The sequence below is a fragment of the Manis javanica genome, chromosome 3 (assembly GCF_040802235.1).
Source record: "Manis javanica isolate MJ-LG chromosome 3, MJ_LKY, whole genome shotgun sequence".
Lineage (NCBI taxonomy): Eukaryota > Metazoa > Chordata > Mammalia > Pholidota > Manidae > Manis > Manis javanica.
In genome coordinates, this window is record NC_133158.1 from 48016822 (window position 1) to 48033671 (window position 16850).

The following is a 16850-nucleotide window of genomic DNA, read 5'->3' on the forward strand; positions in this document are numbered from 1 at the left end:
GTCACTGCATAGATGGTTGTGTTCATATAAAGCCAGCCCTCCTTCAAGTGCACTGTGTTCTTTGTATCACAAACTTGCTTGCAAGCCCTACCAGCTCCTCCTCTGTGATGGTCTCAGTCTTACACTACTGCTTCACTTCTGGGCTGCACTGCTGAAGAGCTACCAAGCTCACCATGCCTGAGACATGTACCAGTCTTCCTAAAATTCAACACTTGTTTTTATGTAGAAAGCATACACAAGAATGACAAATACCAATGTCACTGGGGTTTTGTCCTTTGGAGAGGCAATAACCAGATGCTGTGAGCTTTAGTGAAGACTGCCTTGTGCAGGAAGGACATGATACAGTCCTGAAACTTGTGTTACCTATACTGTCTCAGATGATGTCAGAGAAATGCTTTAAAGGGGAAAGCTGTTCCCAGAAGTTGCATAAGAAAATGAGAAGTATTTATACAGAAACCTACTAAGGGGAAAGTAAGGAGCTGCTCATTACCATGACTTGAGGATCTAACGACACGTAGGCAGTGCTCTCTGACCATGTGTGTGATGAGCAACCGAGGGATGATTGTTTTACTGGCAGTTCCAAGATGAATGTAGCGCATCTCGTTGGAAGGCTGCCAGCCTGAACAAGCAATGGGAAATCAAATCACCTCAGAACAATGGATTGCATTCTCTTTTCTCTATGTTGGGGTTTTATCAACTTATGAGCATTGACTAATGGAGTGATTATGTGGTACTAGAGAGTGGCAGTGGAAAACAGGCCTAGTAAGGGACACTCTCCAAAGAAATGATGCAGTGATTCATGCTACAATGTGGATGAAGCTTGAAAGCATTTAGGTAAAGTGACTGTTTTGTCCCAAATATCAGCTACGGTGAAGGGGAGTTAACATGGCCTGGGGGTAGTCAGGTCAGATGACAGAGACATACAAACCATGCTAAGGTCTTGGACATCCAGCAGAAGGACTTTGGGAGGGAGTAAGCATGCCGATGGTACAGAGAAGGCTCAGGAAGGAAAACACTCAAGAAGCTGGTCCCTTACGAGGGTTTACAATTGTCCCAGGTGAGCATGTGTTGTAGAGGTGGGGTGGAGGAGGAGGCCTGTGGAGAAACTCCGGTGGACAGCTCCTGGGACCTGGTTAATGATAATAACAGGTGTGTGTGTGACCTCCAGGGACTTGTGGGTGGATTAAGTCGCATGCCAAATGGTTGGGGAAATAATGAGTGTATTTTGGAAATGAATTTCATGGGGTGTGTTCTGGGGATGGATGGCCATCAGGACGAGACTGACTGGCAGTAAGACATGTATGTGAGTCTGGAGTCTGGGAATGTTCTGGGCAGGTGACACATATTGGGGGTTCTAATAAATCAGGGTTGTGAAGATTCCACTCTACTGAATATGCTCCCCCTGAGAGAGAGAGAAGGAGGAGAGAGGGCAATAAGGCCCGCTGAGAGACGCCAGGTGAGAGAGGCAGGGAGGAAGGAAAGGACCTACTGGGGACCCTTGACTGATGGTGCCTGCCTTCGAAGTCAAACAGTCTGAAGGGGAGGCATGGAGCTGATTATATGTACAACTCACTCTGAGAGGATGCCCCACGTTTGGGCGCCTGATGAGAGAACAAAAACACAGACAACACAGATAGACAGACAATGGCTGCAGCCCCGATGTGGCGCAGCACCTTTATTTTTATACTGCCTTTCTCGGACCTCAGCCAAGTGCTATACTCATCTTTCCCTTCTCAGGGGGGGCAGGCCAGAAGCAGGGGCGGTGTTTTCACACATCCTCAAGGTCTCCCTATTTTCAGAGTGAGGAGTCTTGGCTCATTTTCAAGGACAAGATATGTTTTTGTGAGCAGATAACTTCCAAGGACTGGACCGGTTGCTCTCAAGCTTGTGCTTTCCCATGCTGCGTTCAGACGTGGGGGAAGGGACATAGCCCCGGCTCCTAACATCTCCCCCTTTTTTCTTTAATAAAATAACCAGCCTAACTCAGACTGGGTCAAGGTATGTGCCTGTCTTAGGTTGTATGGTTGAAGTAAATCCTTACCCGTCATGGGGGCATAGTCCTCTGTCGACCACTCCCTGTCTTAGGTTGGTATTTACCATTCAACCATATCTTACCCATCACTGGCCACCAAACTTGACTTTAGATCTTATGATTTACAAGTGGGGGTCCGTCTGCAATTTCAAATAATGCAGGTCTCTTAAGGCTTGTTGGATGAGTTTCCACATGCTGCAAAGGACACAAGGCCCTAGTAACAGCAATAGAAGACATAAAATGCCTAGGGTTAAGAGAGGTGTGATAGCGTGCCAGACACTATTCAGGGGTTCTTTGAACATGTCGAAAGACAGACATAACTTGAATATATATATAGGTTTTAACAAACTACTAGTTAAATTGCATATACACATTAACAATAGGAATATAGATACATAACAAAGGCAGACTTACAATTACTAGTTATATCTAATGAAATTAAGAAAACTAGTTAGATAGCTTAGGCATTTGTAAAAACTTATTGACAATATGATGGATATCATCTAATTGATTTTGGGTAGTTGGAGAAAAATCAGACAAACTGAAACAGCACATTCTTGGAAACTGTTCACATCTTACATGCTCTTTTAACAGCAGTGTGATTCTGAAGCACTGCAGCTCGCACTTCTCTCAGTTCTTGATTGAGTTCAGATAATACAGAAGCAGTCAAATTTGTTGTTTTGCTATATGCACAGGCCAGCTTAGATATCTCTTTCTGCATTCTAATGACAAGTCCAGGAACCGGCAGGAGGAACGCAGCTGCAACTGCAACAGCGGCAGGCTCTCAAAGTTTCAAGTTTTCATGACAATCAGATGGCAGAGCTTGGAGAAGCCTCTTGCGCTTATATCCGGGTGGTCTATTAGAGCAGGAAGAATGCGTCCCACACCACAAACACCTTGATAGTGTGGAGAAAGGGCTTGATATCTTTTGTCATTATGCAAAAATACCCAACCATTTGGAAGTCTATATCCAGAAGACCATTTTACATTGATTGTAAAATTACAGTTAGAGGCTACATGAGTACAATTAATACATACACAGTAATTATTATAGTACTAACAGGTAAATTTATTTGGGAATCAAGACTAAGCACTTTAGGGGGAAGAGTGATATTTATGTAACATAAAACATTCAGTAATAAAGTTTAGCATTATTCCTTTTTTTTTTTTTTTAGAGGGCATCTCTCATATTTATTGATCAAATGATTGTTAACAACAATAAAATTCAGTATAGGGGGGGTCAATGCTCAATGTACAATCATTAATCCATCTCAAGTCTAATTCTCGTCAGTCTCCAATCTTCTGAAGCATAACAAACAAGTTCTTACATGGTGAACGAATTCTTACATAGTGAATAAATTCTTACATGGTGAACAGTACAAGGGCATTCATCACAGAAACTTTCGGTTTTGATCACGCATTATGACCTATAAACAATCAGGTCAAATATGAATATTCGTTTGATTTTTGTACTTGATTTATATGTTGAACCCACATTTCTCCCTTTATTATTATTATTATTATTATTATTATTTTTAATAAAATGCTGAAGTGGTAGGTAGATGCAAGATAAAGGTAGAAAACATAGTTTAGTGCTGTAAGAAGGCAAATGTAGATGATCAGATGATCAGGTGTGTGCCTATGGACTAAGTATTAATCCAGGCTAGACACGGGCAGCAAAACATCCACGGATGCAGAAGATTTCTCTCAAAGCAGGGGGGGTGAGGTTCTGAGCCTCACCTCTGTTGATCCCCAAATTCTCACCTGATGGCCCCCCTGCGACTGTGCCTGTCTTAGGTTGTTCCTCCCTTGAGGAATCTTACCTGTCTCTGGCTAACCAGTCATCTTCCGGGGCCATACAGGGAAATGTAAAGTTAGTAAGTGAGAGAGAAGCCATATTGTTTGAGAAGGTTAGCTTTTTACTTCTTTGCAGATTTATGCCCTGTGGCTTCTATGCCCAGCACTTGTCTCGAGGTATCTTTACCACCTGGAGGAATTATGATACTCGGTAAATTCGATATGAGGCACGAATTCTATTTAAGGGTTGTAATTAGGAAGAAAGAAGAAAAGCTATAGATGTAGCATATGGAAGGAAACATGGGAGGATTGATTATTTCTTTGACATATCTTCTTGTAGAGTACCTTAAGTATGTATAGGTTTTAAACTACTAACTAATTTGCACACACATATTAACATAATAGGAATACAGTGACATAAACAAAGCAAATCTATAATTACCATCCATCTCCAGTGAAGCCAAGAAAACCATTTAGGCACCCTAGGCATTTGTGAAAATTTGTCTATGATATGATGGATATTGTCCAACTGTACTTGAACAGTCTGAGAGAAATCAGACAAATTAAAGCAGCCCATTTCTGGGATCTGTTCACATCCCATATGTTCTTTTAACCGTAGATAGTCTATAGTCATAAGATTTTGGAGTGCTACACCTTGCACCCCTCCCAACTCCTGGTTGAGTTCCAACAGTACAGATCCGGTCAAATTTGTTGTCTCACTGTATGCACAAGCATTATTCCTTTTGACAGTGCTTTCCAGGTAAATATTTATCAGGTAAATGACCCAAATTAGTCAAATATTTTCTTGATGAAAAGAAGAAATTCTACTGATATGTTCCAGGGGCCCTCTGGAAAATATCAGAGTTAATTGAGAGGCAAAAATACTTTTTAAATTTGGTCTTGGGAAGTTGTCAAAAGTTTTTTTTTTTTTTTTTTTTTTTTTTAGGCAGAAAAAATTTTTATTTACTCATTTATATGCATTTTACATAACAATATATAAGAAAAAGTTAAATACTTTACAAGCTATAATTTTCTGAATGAATTTTTTTTTTTTTTTTTGAGAGGGCATCTCTCATATTTATTGATCAAATGGTTGTTAACAACAATAAAATTCAGTATAGGGGGGTCAATGCTCAATGTACAATCATTAATCCATCTCAAGCCTAATTCTCGTCAGTCTCCAATCTTCTGAAGCATAATGAACAAGTTCTTACATGGTGAACGAATTCTTACAGAGTGAATAAATTCTTACATGGTGAACAGTACAAGGGCATTCATCACAGAAACTTTCGGTTTTGATCATGCAATATGACCTATAAACCATCAGGTCAAATATGAATATTCATTTGATTTTTGTACTTGATTTATATGTTGATCCCACATTTCTCCTATTATTATTATTATTTTTATTTTTAATAAAATGCTGAAGTGGTAGGTAGATGCAAGATAAAGGTAGAAAACATAGTTTAGTGCTGTAAGAAGGCAAATGTAGATGATCAGATGATCAGGTGTGTGCCTATGGACTAAGTATTAATCCAGGCTAGACAAGGGCAGCAAGACATCCACGGATGCAGAAGATTTCTCTCAAAGCAGGGGGGGTGAGGTTCTGAGCCTCACCTCTGTTGATCCCCAAATTCTCACCTGATGGGCCCCCTGCGACTGTGCCTGTCTTAGGTTGTTCCTCCCTTGAGGAATCTTACCCGTCTCTGGCTAACCAGTCATCTTCTGGGGCCATACAGGGAAATGTAAAGTTGGTAAGTGAGAGAGAAGCCATATTGTTTGCAAAGGTTAGCTTTTTACTTCTTTGCAGATTTATGCCCTGTGGCTTCTATGCCCAGCACTTGTCTCGAGGTATCTTTACCACCTGGAGGAATTATGATACTCGGTAAATTCGATATGAGGCACGAATTCTATTTAAGGGTTGTAATTAGGAAGGAAGAAGAAAAGCTATAGATGTAGCATATGAAGGAAACTTGGGAGGATTGATTATTTCTTTGACATATCTTCTTGTATAGTACCTTAAGTATGTATAGGTTTTAAACTACTAACTAATTTGCACACACATATTAACATAATAGGAATACGGTGACATAAACAAAGCAAATCTATAATTACCAGCCATCTCCAGTGAAGCCAAGAAAACCATTTAGGCACCCTAGGCATTTGTGAAAATTTGTCTATGATATGATGGATATTGTCCAACTGTACTTGAACAGTCTGAGAGAAATCAGACAAATTAAAGCAGCCCATTTCTGGGATCTGTTCACATCCCATATGTTCTTTTAACCGTAGATAGTCTATAGTCATAAGATTTTGGAGTGCTACACCTTGCACCCCTCCCAACTCCTGGTTGAGTTCCAACAGTACAGATCCGGTCAAATTTGTTGTCTCACTGTATGCACAAGCATTATTCCTTTTGACAGTGCTTTCCAGGTAAATATTTATCAGGTAAATGACCCAAATTAGTCAAATATTTTCTTGATGAAAAGAAGAAATTCTACTGATATGTTCCAGGGGCCCTCTGGAAAATATCAGAGTTAATTGAGAGGCAAAAATACTTTTTAAATTTGGTCTTGGGAAGTTGTCAAAAGTTTTTAAGGCACTTGCCCAAATAGAATTATAGTTATTAAATAACACTTATTATTTAACCAGAATGATAATAAGAAAGTTTAAAAGCAAATGCAGAAGGTTACATAGTTGTTAACAACACTTAGCTTACAGTCCTTTTAATATTAAGATCTCATTTTCTTAAATATTCAGACAATTCATTGAGACTTTAAGCACAAGAAACTGTTTTGATAAAACAATTAGAGAACCCTTTGCAATCTTTCAATATTAAGAGCAGACTAACGGTTAAAGAAAACTTTGTCTTTTTAACTGAAAACAAAATTCTAATTTTGCTGTATACTCGATATCAAGACTCACTCACTTTAATTTCACATAGCATGACTATATCAACTTTTCCACAAGCTTTCTACAACTTTCTTTTTACATTCAGTGTTCTTCCCCTTTAAATAAATAGCTGTACTTTAGAACAATTACCTTCTTTTACCCTCAACAAAATGAATTTCCATTCTTTATACCTTCTCTTATTAAAACATACATTCTTTAGCATACAGAAATGTTTTCCTTATTATATTAAGTAGTTTCCATTAGAACTTAAAACCATTTGATACTTTAACCTCCAGTGAACACTGAAAAATAGGCTATGGTAAACTGTTACACCAGCATTCTTCAGATTGATACATTTATGAACATATTTTATCATTTTTGGAAATGTGCCTTACAGCACAATTTCTCATTAGGCACAAAATATGTCTATATAACTTAGCAAACTTTAAGAATTTTGGTTACCACAAAAATTCTCAGGCTGTTTGCAGATATATACACTGTTATACGTTAATACAGTATTATTATTAAAAAGTTTATTTGCTGCACTTGTTTACTTATTTTTAGCAACCATGCTAGATCATTACAAAACTTACACTACACATCAAAGTCAAGCTTTTCTTTAAGCATCTTCTTGAAATATTTAATAGGTAACATCAACTTAAATGACTTTAAGTAAACTTTGGCAGCTGATAACTATAAGGACATGTCCATATCAGTTAAGCTTAAATTAGCATTAATGCATAATATGTTTTATGAGATTTTCTGGAAGTTTTAGAATGCCCAATTTTCACAAGCGCTTGTTTTTAAATTAATTTTTATTAATGCCTTCCAGAGGTAGAAAATATTTTTTAGTTACACACTTAGACACAAACATACAGACCGAGACGTAATGACTACAGTTAGCAACACTTTTCATATAAAAACATATACACAGACAAACTGACATAAAGATTTGAGTTTCTAATATTCAATTGCCTTCTTTCTTCTTAGTTTATTTGATTAAAAGTACTTCAGTTTTCAAGAATACACTCTAAGGGCAAGCAGTTTACATTACTGGGTCAAGGCTTATACAGCCCCAGTCCAGGGGGCTGGAAATAAAATGCATGTACAATTCTAGCACGAGTTATTTAAAGCCAGGCTGTATTGTAAAAGATAAATTTCTTCTATCTCAGGGACTCTAGTTTAAAACTTTACAATTTTCAAAGATAATGATGAACCTAGTAAGTAGAACAGATTTTCACTGAAAGAATTTAGAAAACTAGTTCTATATTGTAGTAGTTCGCGGGACTTTTGACCATTTTCTTTGTAGCAAATATATTTAGCTGCATAACATTATATTGCATATCTCTTTCAGGGGCTAAGCCTCTCTAATCAGGGAGTTTGTATTGAGGCCAGGTTTGTGTGCAGAAGACAAGACACTTCTTTTTTAGAGTTTAGGGATTGGATTAGTTCCAGTTAGTTTTCCTAGTTTTTTCTGCCCGAGCTTTAGTCATTCCTTGAGAGGCCCCTGACTGTCTGATAAGTGCAGGGACTGTGTGACTTTTCGCTGCTAGAGCCTTGATTGGGGTTACAAGCTTGTTTTGCTTCCTTGGGGCTGCAGACAAGGAAATGCCTAGCTCTAGGATGACTGCCTCTAAGGAAAGGAGTTAATAGAATAGAGCTATTTACATGTTGATTTGAGGGTGTAGCTTGATTATTTTTCAGGTTCTATTTACATCGTGTTAGCTGCAGGACTACCTCCTAAGCTGTGAAAAACAGCATCTTTTAAATGAGATACCTTCTTCGAGGAACCAAGGACATACTTGTTCTATAAATTCTAAGATTTTTGTTAATTGTTGTTCTACTTTTGAGCCATGTGTCCACAGCATATACTTAAGTATCTGTGCAAACAGGACTCAGCTGTTTCTGGCTCCCAAGTTACTCTATACCCTTTTCTGAGCAGATTAGTGAGTTGCTGGATCTACTCCTGGGAGGCAATGACTTGAGCTTTTAAGGACTCAATTAAATCCTCTCACGGATCAAAGGGCGGTGCGGAGGGCAAAATCTGAGAGGTGTATCTAGGAGGAGGCATAATCTCCACGGGCCTTTCCTTAAATGATCTTTTCATAGGCTCATCACTATTTCTGAGCTTTTCCTTACTTACTTTCACTTCTCCCCGACTAGTTCTCTCAGGCCCTTCTGCATTATCGGAGCTTCCTGTGTCTGAGTCTGATGAGTGACAGGATGCCTTTTTCCTACTTTTCTTGAACCCATCCCCCCTTTTTATCTCCTCCTCCTTTCTTGCGTTCAGCGGGCCCCCTGCTGCCTTTTCTGTCTGTGATGAAGTCTTTACTAAATCATCTCCAGCCTGTGATTCTCTTTCTTGAATTTCCCCTGTCTTAGCACAATCTTGTATGTGCTCTTGAATCACAACTTTGGGGGAGGAGAGGCAATCTTTAACTAAGGCCCAAAGGGAAAGGATATTAGGAGGGACTGAATCCTCTCCATTTTTCCCTCATATATTTAGCAACGTCCAATTTGTGCCTCTCCCAGTCTTCTTTGTCAAAACTTCCCACTGTCAGTAACCAAGGACTTATCTCTCCTAAGGCATTGATGTACTTCTTTGCTGTTTCATCTTTTATTCCAGTTCCTGCTGCTTTAAGCAGCTGTTTCAAGCTGTTTTTGGCCTGATGTTTAGACAGATCTGATCCCATTTTGTAACTTATGAAAAATAGAAAGCAGCTTATCAATAATATATGACAAGGACAATTAGCAGAACAATAAGGCAAAGAAAGCCTGCTAGGATGAAAATTCTCTCAGAGCTTGCACAGATATAAATTGTCTGTGCACTGCCTCTTCTGAGGGCGATTTTCCCCAACAGCCCATGAATTTTGTGAGGCCTTTCTCAGAGCTTGAGTTCTACTATTTTTCCTCCCAATTTAATGGGCGATCCTTCCCAGTTTAGTAGGTGATTCCTTCCCAGTTTAGTGGGAAATTCCTTCCCAGTTTAGTGGGTAATTCCTTTCCAGTTTAGTGGGAAATTCCTTCCCAGTTTAGTGGGTAATTCTGTTTTCCCCGCTTACCTTTCACTTCAGCCGAAGCTTTTTCTCCTGGGGGTCCTCAGCTGATCCGCCGTTTTTGTCCCCAACGAAGGAGCGTCCTCCCCGTACGGGCCACCACTTGCGCCGTCCAGCAGCTCGCTGCTTCGTGCACACTGTTATCTCGCAGCGGCTCTCACGTTCTCCTCCATACTTCAAGTCCCTGTTCAGTCGCCACTTGATGGTGCCTGCCATTGAAGTCGAACAGTCTGAAGGGGAGGCGTGGAGCTGATTATATGTAAAACTCACTCTGAGAGGACGCCCCATGTTTGGGCGCCTGATGAGAGAACAGAAAACACAGACAACACAGATAGACAGACAATGGCTGCAGCCCCGATGTGGCGCAGCACCTTTATTTTTATACTGCCTTTCTCGGACCTCAGCCAAGTGCTGTACTCATCTTTCCCTTCTCAGGGGGGGCAGGCCAAAAGCAGGGGCTGTGTTTTCACACATCCTCAAGGTCTCCCTATTTTCAGAGTGAGGAGTCTTGGCTTGTCTTCAAGGACAAGATATGTTTTTGTGAGCAGATAACTTCCAAGGACTGGACCGGTTGCTCTCAAGCTTGTGCTTTCCCATGCTGCGTTCAGACGTGGGGGAAGGGACATAGCCCCGGCTCCCAACACTTGACTGAAGAGCTGGCAGTGCAAAAGAGGCAGTTGTGCAGGGGACAGAGCGCTGATGGCCACTGACAAGTGTGTAGTCCTGAGGAGGGGGAGCTGGGCCCTGAGAAGACAGACCCCGGGGGCCAGTGTAGCATAGCAGGGAGAGGGGGCTGGGCCTCAGGTGAGGTCAGGGGCAAGGGGCCCGATCCTGCCAGAGACGCCCCATGGGACTGCCAGCCCGACTCGCCTTGACATCTCTCGATTGGCAGCAGCTCTATGTAGATATCTCTGGTGTCAAAAAAATTGGTTTTAATTGTAACATCTGCCTCCATCTGTACGTGATGGGGACAGTAGTCTAGGGGAGAGAGAAAGCAGAGTTAGTAAAGTGTGCATGTGGGAAACTTTCAAAGACAGAATTGTTTTTCCTATAAAGTCTGATGACTCCTAGAAAATGTCTGGTCTCAGCTAGCTGTATTGTGTCACTTTCAATATCCTGCCTCCTCAATGCTGCATAGTGGGTAAGATGGCTCCACTGAGGAAAGCTAAGGTAAAGGCGCATAGTGGCATCTCTGTGTATCATTCCTTGCAATTTCCTGTTTATTTCATAAATGGTTACAAATTCACCAAACTATTCCAAAGTCCAAACAAACAGAAGGGAAGTCTGGATGAGATTCCTGGTTCTGATCCATGATAAAGCAAAGGTTATCTGGCTGAATAGGTTTATGAATCTTGGGGTATTTTGTTGTATCTATGCCTGGCATGTGCCCTCCTTCCGTACAGAGCCCATTGCAGATTCCACAGGAGCTAATGGCCACACAGCAGTGGTTCAGGATGAGCCCCAGCCCACTGTGGCTGGACTCCCTCAGAGGCTGCCGGCCCTCCCGGAAACAAGCTCGTTACTATGGAAGGTGACAGGCATTTTGCTGAACAGGTCCTGTAACCAATGACATGCAGGTGTCTGATGAAAAGGTTGGGTGGGTGCTTGTGGCCCCTGGCGTGGGGCATGGGTTGGACACTGGCCACAACAGCTGTGGGGGACTCTGATTTTGGAGGTCAGGCCACAGTCTGAGGAGTTTCACAAAAATGGGTTCTGGTAAATAGCATAGAAATTAAAGGCTGGGGCCTCCCGTTTCTTCTTTCCTTCAAGGTGAGTCAGTGTGGGTGAAACTGCACCATTTTCAGAATCTGTCACCTGGCCTTAGTGCATCTCCATGTCAGTGGGTAATTACACGGGGAACAAGGGCATATCAGAATCAGAGAGGATGGGGGGAGGACCCCTTCTTGCAGCCGGGTCATGACAGACCTGGGCAAGTAGAAGTGGATGACTGCTTGTGGGCAATAAATGGTTTTCTCCCACTTTTTTTCTAACTTTGACTGATTTCAGTTTCAAAGGTATTTTTCCCCAGGGAGGGAAAATATTTCCCCCCGTCCAGAGTTACATCTGATGGTAACCGGCAGGACCTCTGAACATGAAGTCTGTCTTCATGGGTGGGACCCTTGGATGGGCGGCCCCTAGAGGTGGTGGGGAGATACCCCAAACCCTCCCTGTGGATGGTGGGGAGGCCCCAGTGTCTGCATTGGTGTAGGGTGCAGCTTTCTGTGGGATCACCGGATCTGTGGGGCTTCCAGTTGGGGAGCCCCTAGTGGGGAATGGGTCTGGGGTAAAGCACCTCCTAGGGCAGTGGGGTCCCCCCAGTTTGGGGGACGTGTGGAGACACTGGAGTTTGTCTAACTAGCCCTCTGCGAGGTAGGAGACTGCTTTGAGGCCCTGAGTGGCTGTGTAGCAGCCGGGGTTTTGGGATGTCTGTTTTTTGAGATAGTGGGAAGGGTTATTGAGGGGAGAGAGAGACTTTAGCAGGAGGGAGACACACTGCAGCACTGCCTGGAGGAGCTGGGCAGTGACCTATAGGATGCCCTCATGAGACACAGACAACTGTTGAGAAGAGAGTGACGCCCCTGGAAGATTCCTGAGCAGCAGCGAGGGAGGAGGCAGCAGGAGAATCTGCGTTGCAGGAGTCCGTGGGGGATGGGGTGGGGGGTGGAAGAGGGGGGAACCGGTGTCCTCAGCCCCAGAGATGGTAGAGCAGATGTCGGGAGAGGATAAGGGGGTGGGGCCCAGGGCCAAACTGCCGCTGAGGCCAACTCCAAGGCACCAGACACTCCCTCATTAAAGGCTACCTGGTTGTAATTAAGGAAATAAAAAAGCTACATCTTTGGGCACCTCAGGGGAGGAGCTGCCCCTCCTCAGGTTGTGGAGCACTCCATGCTCTATGCCTTTATGCAGGGTGAGCTGATGGACATGGGCATCCAGTTTAAGTTCAAGCCATCAGAATCTCTTCTTACATGGCTTTTGTGTCTCTGGGATATGGGGGTGGAGAACATTGTTATGTTGGGATCTGAAACGGGTAGGCTGGCTTCCCTGATGATTCTCCCTTCCCTCCAGCAGCAGTTGCAAGATGCCCATCACACCTCAGGGAATCAGGCACTTGTGGATTGGCTGACAGCAGCCACCAGGACAGTTGGGCCTAATCAGGGTGATTTATCACACTTACCCACTAGCTGGAATATATATGCAGAGCTCCGGTAGGTGTCACGGGACTTGGGCATGAATAATATCATCTGCAGGATGGACCTCCATGGCCCCAGTGAGGAGCTGTGCACCACAGGAATGAGAAATCTGGTGTTCCATGCAGCTCCCCCATCTCTCCTTGTGTCCCTAGTGACTATTCTTGCCCCCCACATAGTGCAGCCTATGAGTGAGGCTACTCATGGTTTAGCGGATCTGGGGTCTGTTGAAACAATGAGAGCACATAAGGAAGTACAGGCTACAACTGAAAGGAGAGGTGCGAAGGGCCCCATGAAGGTCTTGAGGACCCAGATGTGGGTTGATTTGGTAAAGGCTGGGGTCGTGAAAGAAAAACTTGATGGCCAGCCCAATAGGATCTTGTTAGAACTGTGGCATGGATTAAAGCCAGAGTAGCACTTCCAGCTGCTCAGGTCTAGGACACGGAAGCCGGGACCAAAGCCATATGTCCAGCTTGTGTCCATACCAGACTTCCTGGGGATGCTGCTCAGGATCCGTGTGGGTCCTCAGCCCCACAGGAGGATGATTGGGTGTTGCAGTTTGACTGAGGGTTGGGTCAAGGCCCCCACCTTGGGGCGCATGGTGGGGACTGGAGGCCACATGTAGAGTTAGCAAGTTATTGGTCACCTATGAATGAACAAGCTGTCTTGGTGCTGGTGGAAAGAAAGCTGAAAGTTCTGTGATTTCTGGCAACCCTGAGCATTTTCTTGGGACCCCTGCTGTGACAAATGGCTTTGGGTGTAAGGCATTTAGAGTAAAGAAAGCCCCAAACCCATTGGGGATAGAGTATTTATGCCCAAAGTAGTATCCTTTGTACATTCCTCACAATGCTGAATCTATTTTGGTGGTTGACATGCTGCAGGGCCTGTGGTTACAGAACACTGCAGGTGAGTTCAGACTGAGGGTATGTGTGGTAAAGAGAGTTCTGAGGGGACATATTCAGTATCCACCTGTAGATCTGCCTGTACCTCAGTGGGTGATAAATTCTGAGCAGTATAAATTTCATTGAGGACACAAGGAAATTGGAGATACTCCATAGGAGTTGGAGAAGGTGGGCATCATAAAGCCCACTCATAGTCCTTTCAATTCCCCAGTGTGGCCAGTGAAAATGCCGGACTGCTGTTTGCATATTACTGTTGTTTACAAGGAACTGAATGAAGTCACACCTCCTTTGCATGCTCTTCTCCCCTCTACAGCAGCCCTTATGGACACCCTCAGTCATGAAGTAGGGACATATCATCAAGTTGTGGGTCTTGCTAATGCTGTCTTCTCTATTGACATAGCACAGGAAAGTCAATAACAGTTTGCCTTCATGTGGGGACCCTGGCAGTGCACATTTATAGTTTTAGATTTAGAATGGGCAGTTCCTAGACTGCTGCAACATCTACAGGAGAAAGGATGGGCTGTGAACAGCACCAAGGTTCAGGGACCTGGTTTGTATGTGTAGTTCTTGGAGTTGTCTGGTTGGGCAAAATAAAAGTTATGCCAGAAGCATAGACAATTCCAGGCTTTCCCTACCCCCTGCCACTGTGGCAGGATTACAACAGATTTGGGGTCTGTTGGGCACTGGAGAGTGTTCATACTGCACCTCACACAAATTCTGGAGCCCTTATACCTGTTGGTACAAAAGAGCATCAGGTGGGTCTGGGGTGAAACATGTGCAGCTGCTTTTAGTACGGGTGAGAGAGTAGTCACGGCCGTACAGGCCTTGAGTGTAATGGACTCACAAAGGCTCTGTGTATTAGATATTCATGTAACTGAAGACTGTTAAGGATGGGGCCTTTGGGAGTGGCTTGAATGGACATGACAACCTATTGGATTCTGGTCACAACTAGGGAAAGGAGGAGAGGTCCAGTGCACCTTGAAAGACAAGCAACTGGCTCCTGTTTACCATTCCTTTCTGGCAATGCAGCCCATCACTGGAACAGCTCTGACCATGGTAACAACCATCTATCCCATTGTGGGATGTGTGCGAAATTGGAACCGAAGGCCGTGTAGTGGCGTGGCACAGACACCTACACTGGCCAATTGGGGTGCATATTTAAAGCAGTGTAATGCCCTCTCTACTAGCCTTTTATATGGAGAACTCTAATGCTAATTAAGGCCAATGACGTACACCAGTGGAAAGCTGTAAAAATTTGTTTTTGAGCTATTGGTAGCCAAGAGTCTTAATAAGGATGGAAAATCCCATATACCTGAAGATGCTTGGCATACAGATGGCTCCAGTCGTGGGCAGCCCCAAAGTGGAGGGCTGTGGCTTTCATCCTAAGACTGAGACTATATGGAAGGAAGACAGAGAGGGGAAGGGTAGTCAATGGGCTGACTTGCTAGAAGTATGGACCCTGACCACCCAGGAGTCCTTTCCCCTATAGTTGTCTGCACTAACCTCTGCGCCATCTATCAGGGTTTCCCCCTGTTCCTATTGACATGGTAACATGCCAACTGGATGGGTCACTGGCCCCTTTGGGGGCAAGAGTTGTGGCAAGATCTATGGGCCTGTGGTGAGACTGAAACAGTTACTGTATTTCATGTGAGTGGCCGTTTTACTTTGGCATCCCCAGGGAACGATGAACCAGACACAATTGCCCAGGTGCTGTTGCTAGAAGGAAAGCCTGCCTCCGATGTGGCCCAGTGGTTATATCAGCATTTGTTCCCCATGGGTCAAAAGAATGTGGGCTGTAGCCCGTCGGTGGGGCTTGCCATTGCCCTTTGAAGGAGTCAGCAGAGCCCGGAAGGAGTGCCTTGTGCACTCCAAGAGGACTTACACTGAGTCCTGTGGCAACATGTGACAATAGTACAGGGACCAAAACCCCCTGTCAGGTGACAAATAGACTGTATTGGACCACTGCCTGTGTCAGAAGGGCACCAATATACCATAACTTGTGTGACCACAGCTACTGAACTGTTGGTTGCTTTTCCTGCTCTTCATGCAGATCAGCAAATGACCAAAAGGGTCCTAGAGGGTCTCTGTGCTGCCTGTGGGCAGCCTTGGTTGATGGAGAGAGATCCAGACACCCACTTTACTGGACATGCATGAGGAGAATGGGTGCAGCAATTAGGAATAAAGTAGAAGTTTCATGTCCCATACAGTCCTACTGCAGCAGGTCTGACAGAGAGGAACCATGGTTTGTTGAAGTCTGGTCTGAAGTCAGACACCAATACTTTATGGCACTCGTCTGTTTGCCTATGGACAGTGCTATGGCACTGAATGAGAAGCCCCAAAAGGAGCCTTGAGCCCTGTGGACATTCTAAGACACATTGGTGCCTCTCTTAAAGTTCTGTATGTACCAACCAAAGAATAGATATTGAAACCACGATATGGCCATCAGAGCAAAATCCCGCTGCTCGCCCCAAGTGCATTAAATGCTGGAGACAGTGTTGAGTGGACATGGCACTGGACTTCTCAACGCATGGACCCACAATGGCTGGCCCTTTGGCACATTGGGAAAAGGCCTGGAAGCTGGCATACCACACGTTCCTGGAGTAACAATAGTGTGGCCCCCAAAGATCACGGTGGTGACAGCATCGTATGGTAAGTTTTATTTTATATTTATGGCCAGTGCACATACCTAGCATAGCCCTATATATTACTCATCTGTAACTCCCACAGGGAGAGGGGTGAAAGTCTGGTATGCTAGACAAGTACGAGATCCTATTCCTGCCTCTGTCCTATCACATGCATCCCACCTGATGGACAAGATTTGCCTAAGCTGGTGTCATTAAGGCATGTATCTTATCTCCCTTAAGGTTATTTGCTTTTAAAATCTCTGTGTCCTGTACATGCCCCCTGGCTGCAGCTGCTGGGTGATGATTGTTTTGAACTCCTGACCCATTCCGCTACTGACTTCCTGTGGAATGGGTGAGCT

The 16850-nt window shown here is 43.8% G+C and overlaps 1 pseudogene; it reads right to left on the minus strand.

The window, feature by feature from the left end:
* The window catches only part of LOC118971734 (carbonyl reductase [NADPH] 1-like), a 28630-nt pseudogene extending 17739 nt beyond the window's left edge, over positions 1-10891 (minus strand).
* Positions 10892-16850: the final 5959 nt, after the last annotated feature.